A 19,569-nucleotide genomic window follows, 5' to 3' on the forward strand; every position below is an offset into this window, starting at 1 on the left:
ACTTTGATGTGCTTTTGAACTGCTAGGTTGGCAAGAGCTGGGACTGAGCAACAGGAGCTCACCCTGTCGCGGGGATTCGAATCACAGACCTTCTGATCGGCAAGCCCAAGAGGCTCAGTGGTTTAGACCACAGTGCCAATGTTGTCACTCTCCTCCAACTACTTTCCCACAATTTCTCCTCCCAAATCTCTGCCCAGAGATTCCATATGAACCCTATCCAGATTTTCAAAGCACAGGAGTCTCCAGATTTAGGGAGGAGAAAGTGTGGGATGGCAGTAACTGGAGGAGAATGCCACATGGAGCAGAGGGAATGAAAGAAGGCACAATAAGCCGAGGTGTGAACAACGCACTAATTCTTTGTCATCTGTATTGATTTCCTATTTGATTCTGAACTAGAAGTGATTCCAAAATCCCCTCCTTCCAAAATTTCCTCCAGGTTTTGGCATTCTGAGTTACCTGATCCTGGCCATGGCACGGCATGGATCATTGCCTGCCACTTGGTTGCCCAAAGACCTTTACAAGGATCACCTGCACATGCATCATTGGCTCCTGCCGTAGCTCCCCCCCCCCAACAGTATATCATACGCATGAGCAGTCATGCACATTGAACACCACATACTGCTTTACTCTTTGAAAATGCAGTCATGTGCATGAACACATCAACAAACAAATAAAAAAAACAGGCCCTACATCGGTTCCGATGTTGTATGAGATAAAGCGATAGAGCGTCACCAGTTCTTAGGCGAATTTGCATTGCAGTGGTACCTCCGGTTACAAACCTAATTCGTTCCGGAGGTCCGTTCTTAACCCGAAACCATTCTTAATCTGAGGCGCGCTTTCACTAATGGGGCCCCCGCTGCTGCCAAGCTGCTGGCGTGTGATTTCCGTTCTCATCCTGGGGCAAAGTTAGCTACCAGGAGCATCTACTTCCGGGTTAGTGGAGCTCGTTACCCAAAGCGTTCGTAAGGAGGACGGTACATAACTCGAGGTTCCACTGTACTTAAGTCCAGGGTCGGCTCTAGGTAGACCCCCGGTGGCGCGGTGAGCCAGGGCACCGGGCCGGTAGGCAGGGCGCCACGCGGCAAAGCTGCACAGAAACCAGGGCCGTCTTAAGCGCCCCTGGTGCGGTGGGCGCAGCACGCAGCGTGGCTGCCACAGGCGCTGCTGCGCGGTGGGCGGGCGGGCAGGCACAGCGCGATCTCTCTGGCACTCTCCCGCCCCGTTTCCCAGCGCGGTGGGCGGGTGGGCGCAGCGCAGCTGCCACAGGCGCAGCTGCGCGGCGGACTGGCGGACCGGCCGGCCAGCAGGTGGGCGGGCGCAGCTCGCGGTGCCCTCCTGGCGGGCCGGCGCCGTGGTGCCCTGCGCCACCGGGGGTCTACCTAGAGCCGGCCCTGGCAGAAACCATGCTGCACCCTGTGAGGGTGGGGGCGCCGGAGCGATCTCCGCCCCTCAGTGCCAGGGTGGCCGACCTGCTCAAGGCTGCCCTGCTTAAGTCCTGCTACCCACACTGGCATAAGAACATTTAAAAAATAAAACAAAACTTAAAGAGAGTGACATATTTCATTCAACATCTTCACACACATACCCCTGTAGCAGTGGTTGTTTGCGGCAGAGACTTCTATCTGGCAATTTAAGGGCTACCAGCTCTCACCTTTGGGTAATGGGTGGGATTCAGGGTCAGTGCTTCTTAAAATACAGCAGAACAGATGCTCGAGGCTTGCTGTCAGTCATTGTGGATGGGGTGGCACACATATTCCCACCTTCATAACAATGGTCCACCTGAGAATCATTTAACTGGCTGCATCTGCTTCTGCCCAGCAGCATACATCCCTATCTGGGGCCATTATTTATTTCACATGACAACAAATTGCCTAGGACAAGCATTGGTTTGGAGATGAATCACTTGCTCCCCTGCACTTAAGCTTGTTTTTTTCCAAATAATCTCTGCACCTTCAGAGTTGTTTGGCTGTAAAGCAGTTGTGGAAACTGAGGTGCATTATTGCAGCAGGCTGCCACATACATGTTGGCTATCTGCACAAATTTGGAATGGGAATACAGATCTCATTGAAAGGATGCAGTATAGATGTACATTCAGCCTCTGTGTATCCACCTCCCACCCCAGCTTGCTCAGGAGTTGTGCATCCAGCAGCCAATTATTTGTTTCCCCAACCTGAAAGTAAATCAGGAAAGTTTGCGGTAATTGTCAACATCAGTGGAATGGCAAGATCTGTGTCAGAAATAGAAGCTGGAAGGTTACCATGATCTTCCTAGTTTTGGGCTTTAGTTCTGCTACAGTACAGCCTGTTGTAGTGATTTTTGCCATCAGATTTCAGTTCTGTTGGTACGTATTGCCTTGGGACTCTGCCTGGCCAGAGTTACTCCAATAATGGGTTTGCTCTTATATTTATTTATTTATGCGTTTTTACAACAGTTGTACATACATAATGGGTTTTCATGAGGAATAAATATTAGGCTATTTTCCTTAAGCCTTCTGAATGGCTAGGAAATACCTGAAAAGCAGCATGCCATTCTCCTCCAACTCCTAGCTAAGGATGTCTCTGTGTGAAAAGGACAATAGATAGCAGAATAGAATTCATTGAAATAGGCTTCCGGATTCAGCGCCAGCGTCGATCGGCGGGGTTTCGTCTCGTCTCCGAGACGGCCCGTCTCTGCTAGGAGTGGGGAGGGCAGCGAGAGCAACGCTGCGCCCCTTAGAACCTCGGGAAGGGCGTCCCGAGGGCAATTTGCTCGGCACAGACCCAATCCGGACTCCCCAACTCTTCGGTTAGCTCTAATAAGAGCTCCGGAGCGAGGAGGGTAGAAGTCGCGGGGGCCATTTTGAGCGGCAACGTTATTCTAGCAGGGAGAAGCTTCAAGCCGAAGGCGGAGAGCGCTGGATTCTTCCGAAAATAAAACGATTGGAAAAGACTGTAAGTAACCTCACGATTTGGATTATAAAACAATTTGGTCTGGGAGAGAGGGGAGAAAAGAGGAAGCCACCCCCCCCCACGGCAACAAAGAGACAGTAAATAGAAACCCGAAGCCATAAACAGAAGATTTGTAATTCAAAAGGATCCCTCAAAGGCATCAAAGAGAATATCCCCTTTGATGCAGGGTGAAAAGGGGAGAGAGACTGTGGTTTATGACTGCCCTGCAGCAATGAGGTAAAGCCTAAGAAAAACCTTTCTTTCCCTCGGGAGCCGGCAGCCTAGGCAATTCAGTGAGTTGATCAGGATTTATAAGTCAATTTTTACTTCACTTTGTATTTCTGGACTTTGTGGAATTTCTTTTTTGGCTTAAGTGCTTGTGAAATGTGAGTTCGAACTTTATTGTTAACAAGACTTGAAGAATGCAGCCAGCTTGTTAAAATGGAGTCGAGAAAATAAACTGTGATCATATTCCACCCCACGTGATAAGTTTTGACCTTGGCAGGACTGAAATATGTCAACAAAAAAGTGTTCCCCTGAGTTCCAGCGGTCTGTTTTGACCTTAATGTGGGAAACAAGAATAGAGTTATGTCAAGAGGAGACACGACGACAGGAGTTACAGCAGAAATTTCAGGAGGTGATGGCGGAATATGATTTTCTAGGAGATGAAGCTTTTGACACTGAAAAAGAGCAATGTGAGAATGACAATGATGGGGAAGGAAAAGATGAAGATGAGGACTGTGATGATTCAACACAAAATGAAACACACCATGAAAAAAAATGATGACTCTACTCTACAAAAAGTTGGATGGAGTGCCCTGTCTTTGAGGGGGGCACGATTGGTATTATTGGAACTCCAGAACGCCCACAGGGAAGAAGGAAAAAATATGCAGAGAAGAGAAGAAATTCAGGGGTCCTGTATGGTGACCTGGATGGCAAGAGACTGTAAACAGGGGGTGGGGTGAAGGGAAAGTGATGTTGTGATTATAAGGATGGATTAACAGGTTTATAACTGGTCTGCTGATTTTGGAATTTGCTGGATTGGGGGGGGTGGAGCCGGTAATCGGGGATGTAAGGTTAAATTGAGAATAGTTATAGTTTTAAAAGTGAATGGATTTTGGAAAATGTGAAAATATGGAGGCTTATAGAGGGAGAAAAAAAAATTAGGCACGGGAAGAGAAAATGGGAGTTTGAATTTTCAGTGATTTGAATATTAGATGAAAATGTTAACAATTGATTTATAAGTTGTATAAGATACAAAGGTGTATTTTTATAAAGTAAGAAACTGTTGCAGATGATAAAAAAGGGATGAAAACCGGGGAAGGGGGGGAGGGGAAGCCCATAAAATATGGTTTTTCAACTATGAATGCAAGAAAAATTTTTCTGTTTTGTATTGTTTTTTTTCTTTTTCTTTTTTTTCTTCGCCCTTTCTTTTTCCCCTTTTTTTCCTATTTCTATTTTTCTCTTTTTTTGGTATAACAATAGATGGTTGGATGGATGTCCTCCTGCGTACTGCCCTGGTTTGCTGGAGCTCCCTGGTGGCAGGGGGGGGCTTTGGGGTCAGGGGAGGGGGAGGAGGACAGAAATCCAAGCATAAAATGGACCATTTCTGACTGTTCACAAACATGGGATACTTCTGTGGCAGGGGAGGACCCATGTGGGTGGGTAGGAAGGAGGTGGAAAAGGGGTTTAAGTATGTACCGTTTTTTTGTTTTTTTGTATTTTGTAAAATTAATAAAAAGTATGTTTAAAAAAAAAAAATAGAATTCATTGAAATAGGGCTCAATCCAACCCCCCCCCCTGTAGATGAGGCTTTGGGGAATGGTGCAACAGCAGTCACATCCACTGCTCATGGCAGTCACAGAGGAAGGTGGGAGGGCAGAATGATCGGGTCCAGTCCTGACTCGATTGCTACACCAGGCTGGAGCAGGCAAAACCATCGAGTTTTGATTGGTCCCAGTTAGGGATGGAGAAGTAATTTGATTCAATAGCTACCGTGTTTCCCCTTTTTTAAGACACCGTCTTATATTTATTTTTCCTTAAAAAAACACACCATGGCTTATTTTCAGGGGATGTCTTATTTTTTAATTAAGTATGGTACAGCAATCTACATTTTTTCAATTATAATTGTGTGTTCGCTTATTCCCTAATTGGTAGCAGTCCTAAACATACCTTACTTACTTCAACTAAGACTCACTAAGCTCACAGTAAACATGCATAGGATCCATCTCAATTCTTGTCATCACAAGCATTCCCCCCTTCCATTCTTTGGGAAACAAATAGAGCCTCAGTGCCTTGTTCTGCCCACAGCAGGGATGAGATGCAAGCAAGCTACAGCCGACCCACTATTTTAGGAGGGACAGAAGACATTGAGATGGCATTATATATCTTGCCCAGAGAATCTAGGCGCTATGGCTAAACAAAGGGTTGAGGCTTCCACCACGTTCTAACCTTATTTAACAGAGGAAACTTTCCCAGGGTCCAACAAGGCAGCTCATCCTGAACTCTTCTGTTTAAAACAAGAGGGACAGAAGCCAGGAAAGCTCCCTCAGTTTTGAATCACACATCTTAGGAACCGATTTATTTTTTAAAAAACTCCCGGATCAGATGGCCCCAAAATATAAAGACGTGCCGCTTCTGCTGCTGCGTTTCCTTCTAAACGTGCAACAGAGGAGGCCGCAGAGTCCCAGCCAATTGCAGCGCGATCCTATGGCTCCTAACTCAGAAGAAAGCCCCGTGGAGTTCAGCGGGGCTCTGACGGCCAGGGACCAGCTTTCGGCAGCGATCCTGCTGCTGCTGCCACTGCCGCACACATTTCCCCTGGGGGTAAACGCGCCACTGAATGTGCAGGATGGCACCGTGCAGGAGCGAGGGGACGAAAAGTAACTGAACCAAACGGCAGATCCCCAAACCAAAGCGCACAGTCGGATCAAATGCCTGCACCTCCTTTTGCGCATCACTTCCTCCCTCCAGCCCTGCAAGAGCGTTAAGGCAATAGGGGCAGCCCGATCCAAGCGGAGTGAACCTCCATCAGCCCGCGCTTCAGCGTGCAGGACCCGGGAGACGCTGCAGCGAGGAGAAGAGGCGGCAGTGGCAAAGGGGGAGGAGGAGGAAGCGGTGGAGGTGGCTCCGGCTTCTCCTCCTTTCCTCCCTCGCAAGGCTCCTCGGCAGCCCCGGCGCAAGGCAGAACCTCAGGCGTGGGAGCCGCCGGCCGGCACTCACTGAAGGAAAAGGACCCAGCGTGCCAGTGACGTGCGCTCTGCACCAAGGCCACGATCCTCGCCCCCATCTCCTCCAGCCTCCCTACTCGCCCTTCCATGCCAGATGCCTTGCAGAAACCTCACTTTGCGCCCCAAATGACCGCCCTCCAATGATTATGTACTGTAGGTGCAGAGTTGCAGCCGGATACCGAGTGCCGCTTCCCGGCTCTCCCCCCCCCCCCGAACAGTTTCCCTTCAGGTCTGCCTCGATCCGAGGCCAATCAGGCTCCCGCATTCTTTCCTCCGGCTTCGTTCGATTGCCTTGGGAAAAAAACAAAGCGGGGAAATGGCGTGAGCTGCTACCGCCGCTGCTATTGTGCTTTTTAGAGCAGAGTGGATCTGGCAGCCTGCCAGGTCGGCGCCGATCAACGCTGCGCTGAGCACCGGATCGAGGAAGTGGCCTGCAGGGTCGGCGCCCAGCAGCGCCGCACGGAACACCACCTCCTCAATCCAGCACGGCGCTGCTGAGCGCTGACTCTGCAGACCAGCTCCTTGATCCAGCACTCCGCGCGGCGCTGCTGGGCGCCGACCTATGGCTTATTTTCGGGGTATGTCTTAAATTTTACACAGTTTAAAAATCCTGCCCTGTCTTATATTATGACTACGGCTTAAAAAGGGGGAAACACGGTAAACATGCAGAACAAACACAGCTATCTTTTGAAATGTGCACTTATCCAGATTTTGTGATGCAGTTCTCCTGCCAGATAATGTTTGCATATATGGGCAGAGTGTGCAATTTCATATTGAATTCTGAAAAATGTATGTTGCCTGATGCTTTCCCGAGCAGCCTATAGCCTACACCACAGGTAGCGGGGAGCTAGAAACCCAACAGCTACCTTCCTGTAGCAGATGATACATATTCTAAGAGCTATATTCATGATAGAAACAACCTAGTGATTTGAAGTATATGCCCCACGAGCTTTCAAAGGATGCATTCCTTAAGGAAGCAGCCTGTATTTAAATTGGAGAAATAAGCTGTGAGGAGACTGTCACCTGTGTTTCCTAGTGGGCACTCCTTGCAAGGGAATAAACAGGAAGGGGGAAGGGACAGAGAGGGAAAATGAGCAAGAACAATGAGAGGAAAGGTTTCAACTTACTACCTGTTTCAGTGTGGTATGTAATAATACTCATTTAATAGCATGGAAACACGTTGCTTCACCAAGGATGTGTTTCATTAGCACACCAGAGGCACGGGAGAATAGCTGAAAAGCATGATGGGTACAATCTGAAGGCATAAAGTCAGGAAAATATCGATAGCAAAATCTCCCCCTACATCACAAGTACTTAACAAAGTCCTTCTCTCAGTGCCTGTCATCCCCTGCTTTCCTATCTGCTGGAAAGGATCTCCTTGTGATTCTGTGAACAAGCACAGCATGTGAGGGAGGAATGTGAGGGAAGGCTCTTTTGGTTGTGACACCCCATCTTGTGAAGCCATCGCCCTGGGAGGTTTACCGCGTTCTTCCCTTCTTGAGTTTCAGGTGCAGTGCAAAAATGCGCCCCTTTAACCAACTCTGTAGGCCAAGAGTAATGCTGCTTTTTGTGATTTAGGATTCTTCCTATGGTTTTGGATTGTTTTAACTGGACAGAAATGTAAACCCTCCTGACATCTCTTCTGACAAAGGGTGGTGTAGAATTCACACCAGCAAGCAAATGGTACCTTCCCATTTCCTTGTATGGGCTACCGTTACCAGAAATTATTACTTTGGTGGTTCAGGGTTGATCTAGAAATGACATGAGAGAGACCTATTGAGTTTCCCAATGGTTCTGTTATTATTATAATTACAGTGGTACCTCTGGTTAAGAACCTAATTCGTTCTGGGGGTCCGTTCTTAACCTGAAACTGTTCTTAACCTGAGGTACCACTTTAGCTAATGGGGCCTCCCGCTGCCACCGCGCCGCCACCACACGATTTCTGTTCTCATCCTGGGGCAAAGTTCTTAACCCGAGGTACTACTTCTGGGTTAGCGGAGTCTATAACCTGAAGCGTTTGTAACCCATGGTATCACTGTATTGCTGTTTTTATTGTTGTTGCTTTTTAAACCAAAATGAAGTGGTGTGGGGAGGGCTGTCCTCTGTACTTGATCAGAGCAGCAGTGGAGGAACGGACTCTTTCCCTGAAGGCTCTGTTCCCAATAAAAATTCCTCAGGTGCTTTTTCCCCACAAGGAGAAAAAGAATGTAGGGCCAGTATTACTTCCTCCCAGTGCATGTAGGAAAGGAGTTGGGATCCAATGTGATTTTTGATCACACAGACACTTCACAGGGAAAAGGTTAGGAATTGCTCCCTGTACCAATGCTCTGCTCAAATTCAAAGCTCCTTGCAACCACATTTTAGTAACAGAACAAAAGCAATTCCATTGGAAAATCCTGCACATATCTCCTTCATCACATCTAGTTTGAGATCGTACGTTTCAGACTCTTCCAAGCCCTGAAGGGTCTCCAAGGGAGCCCTGCTAGAGGATTATTCACAGCCCCACCACAGAGCCAAACTCTGCTGAGCTGCCTTTACAGAGGGTAATTGCAGTGGGAAACAGAGAGTCCAATAAAAAGAATTCAGTGCCATTGTCAGCGCAGCCTTCGGTGTAAAATATCCCATCTCTTTCTCAAAGCCTGCTGAGAAGGAGAACATGTTATTGTAGGGGACCCAAACTAGACAGAAAAGCTCAGCTAGCAGCTAAGAGACGGGCTCATCCCCACTTTGCAAGGGCACCATCACAAACAGAAGCTTCTAATATGGGGCATTTGTCTCAGCAACTGGGTTTATGGCAGACAGATTTCAGGCATCAGTGACAGACTCCTACGCCTGCTTCTTTTTTACAGACTCTTCTCCCTGGGTTTCCTCCTTATATATTTCTAGCTCCTGGAGGTCTCTGTTTTCAAAGACAGAGCCAGGGGAATACGTCGGGATTCTACGAACCAAACCTACTGATGCTAAACCGAGTGGCAGGCACAGATCTTAGATATTTTCAGGGATTTTTTAATACATAAAACCCCTTTTCTGTCCTTCTAATTCCTTGCTATGTTATTTTCAGTGTTGAGAAAAGCTAAAAGAAAATGTAGGTTATGAATGGAATGTTAAAGTCATTCTTCAAGTGATAAGCAACAAAGTGTTCAGCTCAGGTAGAAGATTAGTGGACTGAACCACTTCTTTTCCCAGCTCAGCCAATCAGCCCCACGGTCACAAACACAGTGCAGCATAGCTTTTACTCTACCTGCATCCAAAACAGAAGTGGTGCAATCCAGAATTCTGCCACCCAGGGCCGTCTTTAGCAGATGTGGCACCAAGGTGCAAATATTCGCTCAGTGCCCCCAAATTACCATGGATAGTGTTGGGGTGGCCGTAGTTGGGCACTGCCAGCCATTGGGGGGGTGCAACTGTCCCCCATGCCACTGCAGGAGAGCGATCCCCACAGAGGCTTGGGAGCGAAGTTCCCAAGAGAGTGCAGCTTCCCTCCCAAGCCTCCTCGTGAGGAGAGCAATGCGAAAGAGGCTTGGGAGGGAAGCTGCGTGCCTGCCAGCCGGCGGGCGTGCAGGGAAAGGGGAGGCCCCGCAGGCAAAGCTGTGCAGCTCCCCCACTTTCTGGGGCGCCCCTGAGAGGCCGGCGCCCTGGCGCGATGCACCACTAAGCCCAATGGGAAAGACGGCTCTGCTGCCACCTCAGTCTTGGAATGTAAGGACAACAGTGCTCTTAGACCACCATGTTTGCACCCCTCTCATCTAGGGGTAGGTAGAACGAGAATGGGTCTATTAAATATGAAATATTGTTTTCGTTTCGTAAGTTTGAGGGGTTTCTTTATGAAAAGAATTGTAAAAGTCACTCCATTTGCACTTCCGGTCAAGCAGGAAGGCTGTCTGCACCAGCCCACAAGATATCCCACTCACTTGCTCTGCCTGTATGTACTAAAGGGCTTGCTAAAGAGTCTCAGGTGCAGGGAGCCAAGCCTGTGAATGCAGGTGTAGTATCTGGCATGATAGAGGCAGGGCATCACGGGGCCTGGCAGGGGCAGAGGGTGGCACTTGATCAGCCAGCAGCAACTCTGGGGAAGGGTATAGCTTCTCCTGTTGCCTCGGAGACAAAGTTTGCTGAACAAGGTGGGCTGAAGAAGATGGCAGAACCCCTCAAGCCAAGATGAAACTATCCTAACTTCTTTGGTTCCATCTCATTGCTGTTAGATCTTCCCCTGGAGATGAGGCTAAAGCTGTGGATCTTCAGGCAACCCCTGAGACTAGGCAACCCCTAACCTAACCATACTTCCAGAACTGCAATGGCAGTGACACAAGGTCCACATGCTCATTGCCACACAACTTGTCACTCATCATAGAGAGAATTGTCATGCCAGCAGTGTGCACATCACATCACCAGTTGTCTTCCTGAACAGTGTCTCCCTAACACGTGCGTATTGGAGTGGTATGAACCTTCCCATATGGTTTCTTAACATGTTTGGAGAGACACGGCAAAGTGCTCCCCTTCTTGCAGCTCCCATTAGACAGAGCTGCCCTGAAGTGACCTGCCAGTGTCCTAAGCAGCCATCATGTATTTTTCCATTTCCCATGGCTGGACTGTAACCACCAGGCACTGTTAATGGGGGGGGCAAGGAGAGGAGATGGCAGGGCAGACAGGCAGACAAGGAGCTGCTGGGAGCAGGAGAAAAGGAAGGTAGTAACAGCCAGGGAGCCACAGGTTGGAGCACTCCAGAATGGGCACAAACCTCTCTGTGCACTTAATTACCCTAACAAAATTAAGACCTAAAATTAAAGCATATTCTTCTCTGCCTTCGGCGGATTGAAGCTGTCAAGCTTCAGCAGATTCTGCCACTGCTGTTTTCTCCACGGCACCTGCTGTTGTGGAAACTGCAGAGAAAGGAGGCATGTCAGACTCTCAGACCCAAAGACGGTGAAATTACTTGAGCACAGGGGCTGGCTGGCTGAAAGTGGTTACTCCAGCAGCATAGACAACAACAGGTGCTCAGACTAAGGGAAAGCAGGATTTTTGTAGGGGTGTGCAGCAACTTCACTTTGTATCTCTGTCTGTAGCACCGGGAAGCAAGCTGATCTGTTTTGGATCTGCTGAATGTCATTCTGATTCTATTCACAATTCAGATCTATTAATTCCAAAGCTTTGTTTTGCCTGCATTCATGAGAAATCTAAAAGCAGCTATATCTTTTATTTGATTTTCACCTAAGTGGGTGAAATTTTCAGGCAATGAAAATTGCTCTGGCTCCTCCAGAGTCTGCTGCATTTTCGACATTTTCATCTGGCATTTTCATGCAGGGAAACTTAAATGAGGAGTTGGGAAGCCTGGACCCCTCCAGGTGTTGCAAGTACAAATCCCATCGCCCACCCACAGAAAGCATGGCAAATGGTTAGGGATGGTGAGAGATTTATTTCAGCAACATCTGGAAGGCTGTAGGCTCCCCGCCCCTGCTTTTAAATATCAGTTTTAACAAGTGTCTAACTTTTTATTTTATGCCTGAATTGGATGCAAATTGCAGACATGAGTGCCCCTTCTGAGGGGACAAAGCTTGCCAAATTTCAAAAAGATAGGTTTAGTGTGGTTCTCCTGGGCTTTGGGGGGGGGGGTGTCAGCTTGAAAACATGAAGAACGGTAAGAAACTTCCAGGCATGTTGGTCCAGGGGCTATCATGCTGGGTGTTTTTTTTTTCCTTTTGCAAATAATATTTATTCATTTTATAAGAAACAAATATAAAATACAACAATACAAACAAAAACAAACATACAAAACATAAACAATTTCTTATATAAACCTAATTTCATTTCACATCATTACTGTATATGACTTCCCTTGATCCCTTCCTTCTGGATTTCATTATAACTCCTCTTTGGCAATTTATGCACCATTATCATTATACATTTATTAATTTAACTAATCCATTTCCTAATAATTTTTCCATAAATTATACATTTACTAAATCTCTCTTCAAATCCTAATTTTAACACCGTCTCTTCCTTCTGGTCACGCAACCTCCCAGTCATTTCAGCGAGTTCCATGTAGTCCATCATCTTCATTTGCCATTCATCTATTGTAGGTATTTCTTCTGTCTTCCAATTCTTGGCAAGTAATATTCTGGCAGCTGTTGTGGCATACAAAAAGAATACAGTTTCTTTGGGATTTCTCCCCCTATTATCCCAAGTAAAAAGGCTGCTGGGTTTTTTTAAATAAATGTGTTTTTCAACTTTTTATTATTATTTCATTATAAATCTTTTCCCAGAAGTCTTTTACTTTGGGGCATGTCCACCACATGTGGTAAAAGGTCCCTTCTTTTTCTTTACATTTCCAGCACTTGTTATCAGAAAAATGGTACATCTTTGATAATTTAACAGGTGTTAAATACTATCTATACATCATTTTCATGCTGGGTGATTTTAAAGGAAGAGAGCTATGGGTTATATCCAAAGTTCTATGTCTACCAGTGAAGGTGCTCTTATGCTTTTGGGTGGGTGAGTTTTAATGTTGCACAATGGAGGAATCCAACACAACAGTTGCACAGTGGAAACTTGCTGGGCACAAATTGCCATTTACCAGCATGCTGCTTAAGCTTCCACTTGCTCAGTAACTTTCCACTGGTGGAACAAGTGTACAACTAAGTGTTGGTGGAACAAGTCTACAACTAAATGACTTTAACCATATTGAACACACCCTGTGATTTTTAATAGTTTGTTGTGGCGGGGGGGGGGGGGACAATTGGGAATGAGTCAGGCCATCCCAATAGTTTAACTCTGTCAGTTGTAACACACTCTCACAGGCAAAGCCCAGAGAAGAAGGACCACTCAGACATTCACTTATTCATCTCCAAATTACAGACTGCCCTCCCCCAAATCACCAGAAAAATAGTTTTATGTGATTAAAAGTTAGACCTGTCTGTCTGTCAGAGCGGAAGATACCCCCACCCTCTCCCCTCCTGAGCTCTGGGCATTTCCTCAGTCTGATGGTTTCATTTGTCAGAAAATAAAAGACACGTGTGGCTGTGCATTTATGGGGGTGGGGGGACAAGGCAAGAGAGCTATTGGGTGGTTGAGTATTCCCTGGTATGGTTCAGTAACATGGAAGAGTAAATTACCTCAATTTGCCTTGTTATTTCAAGTGCACACACAGTCAATGCATACCCCTAGAGATTTGGGATATTTATATCTGTCTATGCCACAGATTGACCTTCTGATGTCACCTGACTGTAGCAGAGAACTACTGAGGCAGGAAAAGCCTGAAACCAGGTCTACCGGTATATGAACGATACAATTTTTTTAATATAGATTCTATAGACTATTTAATCAAGTCAAATTAGGGAATGGGTATGATTTATATTATAGGGCATGATTTATTTTGTACTTGCTAGCATTTTTAATAACTTATTTTGTCTTCTGCTGCTATTCATGGGGAGGGGCAAAAAGTAGACCCAGGACTGTGAAGTGTCACTGGTTTGGACCATGGAGATCCCACTCCACAGCTCCTCTAAACGTCCAATATTCACCGGTCATTACCAACATAACTCCAACCATACCTTTGCAAACATAAAGGGTAGAAAGTTGCTATTTAAAAAGAAGGAAAGCCAAGTTTGTTTCATCAGGAAGTTGAATTTTGCATTGAATGTTTCATGCTGTTGCTTTTGTGGAATATACACAGAACAGCCTAAAACTGAAGGATTGCTTCTCATCCATCTCATGTCTCTCCATCTTTCAGCACTGATCAGCCGGCATTTGAATCCTGGTATGTGCTGCATTCCAGCACTGAGCTACTTTCCATCTCTGCCCTGTTTATCTGTTGAGTTCCTGCTGAACCATGACAACTTTTTCCTTCTGCCCCAGACATTTCTGGCTATGCTTTGTGTGCAGCCAATGAATTTTCCCTCCCTATGTTGTTCAGGATCATTATCTGATCAGGGCTGATTCGCTAATCTGCGATTCCCACCCATTCAGTGTCTTCTGTTTTCCTAAATGACCACCTGGGATCTTGAGCCATTAATTGAAACATAGATATTTTTCAAAGTCCCTGCACCTTTCTGTATTATCTGAAAGACGGGGGTTGGCACTGGGTTGGGGGCATCAATCTGAGATCAGCCAGGTGGAGGAGACCAGGAGTTGTGGGATAAAACCTGTAGTCATTACCAAAGACTAAGTTAGCACTTGGAAGCAGAACCGAGAAAAGTGCAGGACAAACTTGGAAGCAGACCAGAACTTGGGACTGAAGAGCAAGACAAAAATGAAGGGTAACCAATGCATGCAGGAAGGCACCAGAGTTCAAGGGCATCTTGTTGCTCAAAGAAAGCTCAAAGAAAGCTTAAGCAGTACTGGAAGCCCTCCTCTAATCCTTCCTGTCCCAAAGGATCCAGTGGCCACCCAGGCTAGGCTGCAACATGCAACTCAGTGGGTGGCCACACGGGGAAGTTGCATGCAGACCTATCTCAAGCCCTGGCAGCTCCTGGCAGCAGGAAAGAAGCTTAAAAACGAAAACGAAAATCTTGCATGCTAAATTAGAATTCTTGGTCCCCAGGATGCGGCTAGGATTGTTCGATTCTGGCCTGGGGGTAGCACCTGTTCTATTCATAATTCCATGGCAGTGATAATATTTCCAGGACTTGTCTTATTGCAGATGGGCCACTAGTCCCCTCTGGGCATGTCAAATGGAGGGGGCAAACTAGGGAGCAGAGGTTGACCAGTGGCAAGCTGTGGGAGCAAATGGCAGGGAGCAGGTCTAAGATTGCAAAGAAACTGGGCCAGTTTCTCATCCATCTAGTCAGAGAAGCAGGATCTAGGAAAGATCCCAGAAACAGCAGGAGCTGCTCCAATAATATGCAGTGCCCAACAGTTGTTGTATACCTAAACATAGCATGGAAATGGCTAGTACAGCTGCAAGGGATATAGAGGCGGCATTTTGGATGAAAGCTCTGATCTGTGCAACTTATTTGATTCAGATTCATCTGAAAGTTCTAAGCTGCCAAATCTCAGATTCGGTCTCTGGTGAGGCATGACCCTTCTCTCTGTTGTGAAGTACAGCAGGCTCTCAGGGGTCATCATGAGCCCAAGGTCTGACTCTCCATCTTTGAGGTGCACAACTAGAGATTCAGAGGAAAGATCACAGTTAAAGAAGGATCTGCCTTCAGAATCAGCCCCACATGTCCCTGCTATGCCAGAAACTTCAGTGCAGGAGGAGCCTATTTTGACAGCACCACTCCAGCTTGGAGAGGTCATGTTGCCATCCTCAGATTCTGAGAACTAAGGTCCAGGAGCCCCTACATAGCCAAGATCTCCTCTGTGCTACCTGAGTCAATAGCCTACTGAAGCAGACGGAGCTGCAGCTCTGGGTTGGCTTGCACTGAATCAACATTTGAGCCTGGTTGTGTATGACTTGCAAGCTAGAGCATCGCACAAAGCTATCCAGGGTGCTACCTGTTTTGCCATATTGGAATCTGACCTCTGCTTTGCTTGTCTTGTCTCACTGGGGACTGAGCTTGGACTTGCTTGACTTTGCCTCGCTTCTCTTCCTGGATTCCAAACTCATGCCTAGCATCCCTTTCCTCAGGCTCAGATCACGTCTGACTGAGGTCACTGCCTGGAACAGAACAAGGAGTCACTGCTGTAGGGGGACTGCCTTCATGGAATAGTGACTCCTTCAGTCCCAGTGCCACAAGGGCCTCTTCTTCTCCTGCTCTGAATGGTCTTCAATCTTTTGAGCAGAGTATGAAAAGTGAAACAATGTCTATAAATGTGAATTAATTGTAGAAATTGTGGGAGATTACTGGAAGTCAACAACCAAAATTGAGTGACTGGAAAGCCAGAGACTTGACCATGAATTGAAGGAATTATGCAAATTGAATACATTATGCAAATATTATTTGATTGTCGATACAAATGCTAATCAGCATCAGTAAAAATATTCATTCAACTTGCCAGATACATGGGTTAGGTCCTCGTTGCAAAAGTAATGGGCTAGTAAAATGAAAGGAAGGGGAGGGCAAAGGGCACTTGCAAATGCAGACCAGGGGAAAGGAGAATAAATGAGGGGTTGCGAATGGAGGTGATTCAAAGCCTGTTCACTTGGACTCAGTGGGAGCTCCAAAATAATGTGCATAGGATTGCAGTCATGCAGAGAGATAAGGAAATCGCCCCCATCTCTTGGACATTAGACACCAGAGCATTTCCATTTTAGATTCTTTAGCTCACATTGTTTCTTAAACTTTTCAATCTCACCCGCTTTCAGTGTTGATCCATAACTTCTACAGACACCTGTTTAGTGAGCATGAAGATTACTTCGGCTGCTGCACATGTTGTTTTGTCTTTTGCTTGTTGGTCTTAATGTAATTATACTTGAGTGGAGCAGGCTATGCACTCCAGGTCAGCAGGGAGTCTCTTAGGGCCATACTCTAGCTTACCATAGGCAGAGAGGATAGCTGGAAACAGAATAAAGGAAAGGGGATCCTAGAACAGCACAGAGAATATCGCTAGAGCCCCTTCAATTGTACATCATAGGAACCCAGGATCTGGGGTGTAAACTCTTTGAGACCTAACTCCCCAATCCCAGTTACACTCCACCCATGCAGGTTCACAAAACACTGAAATTATATTATGTGGATGTCTAGGGGGTCTGGAGCCTGTTACCTAGACTAGACAGTTGGGATGTATTTACAACTGCCTGAAGGAGCAGCTCATCCTATTTTGCTGCCTGAGGCAAAACAGGAAGGTGCTGCCTCCCTGCCGCCTCTCTTACCAGGGTTGTACCGCTGCTGCTGCACAACTTTGACAGCAGGAGGTGGGAGCTGCCACCCCACAAGACTCTGCCGCCTGAGGCAGCTGCTTCAGTCATGCTCTGAGGCAGTCACCATTGCTTCATTGCTCAAACTGCAGGTTATGCCATCTGCCCCCCACCACCACCACCACCCTGAAGTAGTATGAGACTTCCCTTCGGTCACCCATCCCCATCATTTGAGAAATATTCTTGTAATCATGAGGGACAGAAGTGTGTTCTTTAAGCTGTCTTTCTCTGGCCTAATGAACTGAACACCTAGGATTCCAGGCTGGGAGTCATGCAGGAAACCAGCCTTGCCATTTGGGCATCCCCATTGCTCTTAATAACACATATATCCCGTAATTTCAGAATTGTTAAAAGAGCAACAGTCTGTGTCGACAGACTCTTGTGCGTACTGCAAGGTGATCAAGCCATCCAATCTCTAGTAACTGTGCAGGTTACTAATCAGAATACTGCAGGAAGCATTTTTAAAAGCTGAATGAGTTCTCATCTGCAACCCCCCCCCAAAAAAAATGATAGTACCAAGGCTGGGCGAGGGCTTGGAACAATAGTAATGGTGCTTAGAAAACAACAACCACAACAACCCGTGTGCATGACGATGCCCAAACACTTTACATTTTGCCAATAGACCATGGAACGTTCTTTCCTGTTAAAAGGGACTAATTTAGATTCTTTTTTTAGCTACGTCCAATTCTCTGTCCCTAGAGTAGGCAACACAATGCCCTCCAGGTGTCCTAAGACTCCAACTCCCATCAGTCCCAGCCAGTATAGCCAGTGGTCAGGGATGAGGAGAGCTGAAGGGGCCACATCTGGAGGGCCATTGAATGCCCTCCTTTGCTCCATCCACTACATGGCATATACTGATTGTGCAGAGCAGCCAATTGCCTTAAAGGCTGAGTCATCAGCTCTAGAGAGCTCCCCTTGATAGGCAGTAAGTCTTGTGTCCCCAGCTGGCTGCTTGGAGGTCCACTGCTGTTGTTTTTAACTCTAGAATGAAGAAGGTTCTGGTTAAAAAGAAGGACAATATCTTCCTGAAATGACAAAGAGTTTGATAGGGTGATAGGGTGATGTATACATGAATGTATATGTGTGTCAGAGAGGGGTGGGAGGGAGAAGAAAACAAGACTGCTACTTCAGCACCTGTGTGGGACTTCAACAGGTTCCTAACACCTTTGGTTTCAATGAAATCTAACTCAAGACATCACAGCTTCTCTTCTCATTTACCTTTCTAACTCACAAACTCCTTTGTTCCATTAGATTTCTCCAAGGATTTCAGCTGACGAAGCCACTGAGCCATTGTGATGAGCTCTCTCCCTATAGCCACCTCTTACTAGGAGTCCATCTGCCAAACGTCAGAGAGGTTGTGTTTTAAATGTACTGAGTGAGCGATTGTTACAATCTTTAGCAGGCTGTTTCATGGGCATAAGAGGAATGGATTTCCATCAACTCCTGGGTGCCAACTCCCAACTAGTTGAGAAGACAGGCAAATCCACCATGACTCAACGACGTGGCAGGGAGCTAAAAAGCACATACCGTAGCTAAACTAATGGGTTATTTTCTGCTAAGTGGGCAAAGGCTCCAGAATTAACCACTGTAAACTTGATAAATGTTAATAAAGGAACCCATAAATTTCCAACCTTAAACCTGGCAGAGCTGGGGATGGATCATAGGCTGCCGTCTGGGAGGCTGGCAAGGCTCCAAGTCTGGGCAGTGCAAATGTTGATGCTGAAGTTGGCTAGGAACCATTTGCTGGCTGTCAAGTACAGATGGTGAGGTTGGCCAGCTGCCAGCTGGGAGGAAACCAGCTTGATACAGCAATAGGGATTGCTCAGGCCATAAAACTTGGATGGCAACTTGGCAAAGGTAGAGAAAGGGACAGTGGAAATATAGGTAGCCAATAGTGTTCTGTCAAATGTTCTCCAGTTTCCATTTGGGGACTAGGAAGGAGCCCTTTATGTGGGATGAAAAACACTTATTGTGCTAATATCTCCTCTCTCTTTAACCTTTTTAAACACCACTGTTTCCCCTGGTGGTGGAGGGAAAATGGGTGCTTTCTCAGCTATGGTTACACCTTTTACAAGGCACACAAATTACAAATTGTGACTTCCATGTAGGTGATAAGTGAAGATCGGAAGCCAGCCTCACTTTGCTCAGGGGCACATCATGCATTACACATGTGGGTGTATTACTGAAATGTATACTTAAACATGAGGCTGTCGGTAGAGCTTGAGACTCTTGATCTCAGGGCCATGGGTTCAAGCCCCACGTTGGGTGAAAGATTCTCACATTGCAGGAGCTGAACTAGATCACCCTAGTGGTCCCTCCCAACTCTACAATTCTATGTAAACTGTGATCAGACAGGAAATGTGGACAAACGTGTGTTTGTAAACAGATCTACCCTAGATAACCACTTTTTAGGAGCCCTTGACTGGGTACTGTGACTTCCCAGGCACATCCATACCACATATTCAAATCACATAGCTTCACCCTAAGGAATCCTGGGCACTACATCGTAGAACTACAATTCCCAGCACCTTTAACAAACCACAGTGCCTAGGCTTGTTGTTTTTTGGGGTGGGGGGGAGCAATGTGCTTTAACAGAGCATTTAGCTGCCTGGCATGG

This window comes from Zootoca vivipara, chromosome 7 (assembly GCF_963506605.1).
Source record: "Zootoca vivipara chromosome 7, rZooViv1.1, whole genome shotgun sequence".
NCBI classification, from domain to species: domain Eukaryota; kingdom Metazoa; phylum Chordata; class Lepidosauria; order Squamata; family Lacertidae; genus Zootoca; species Zootoca vivipara.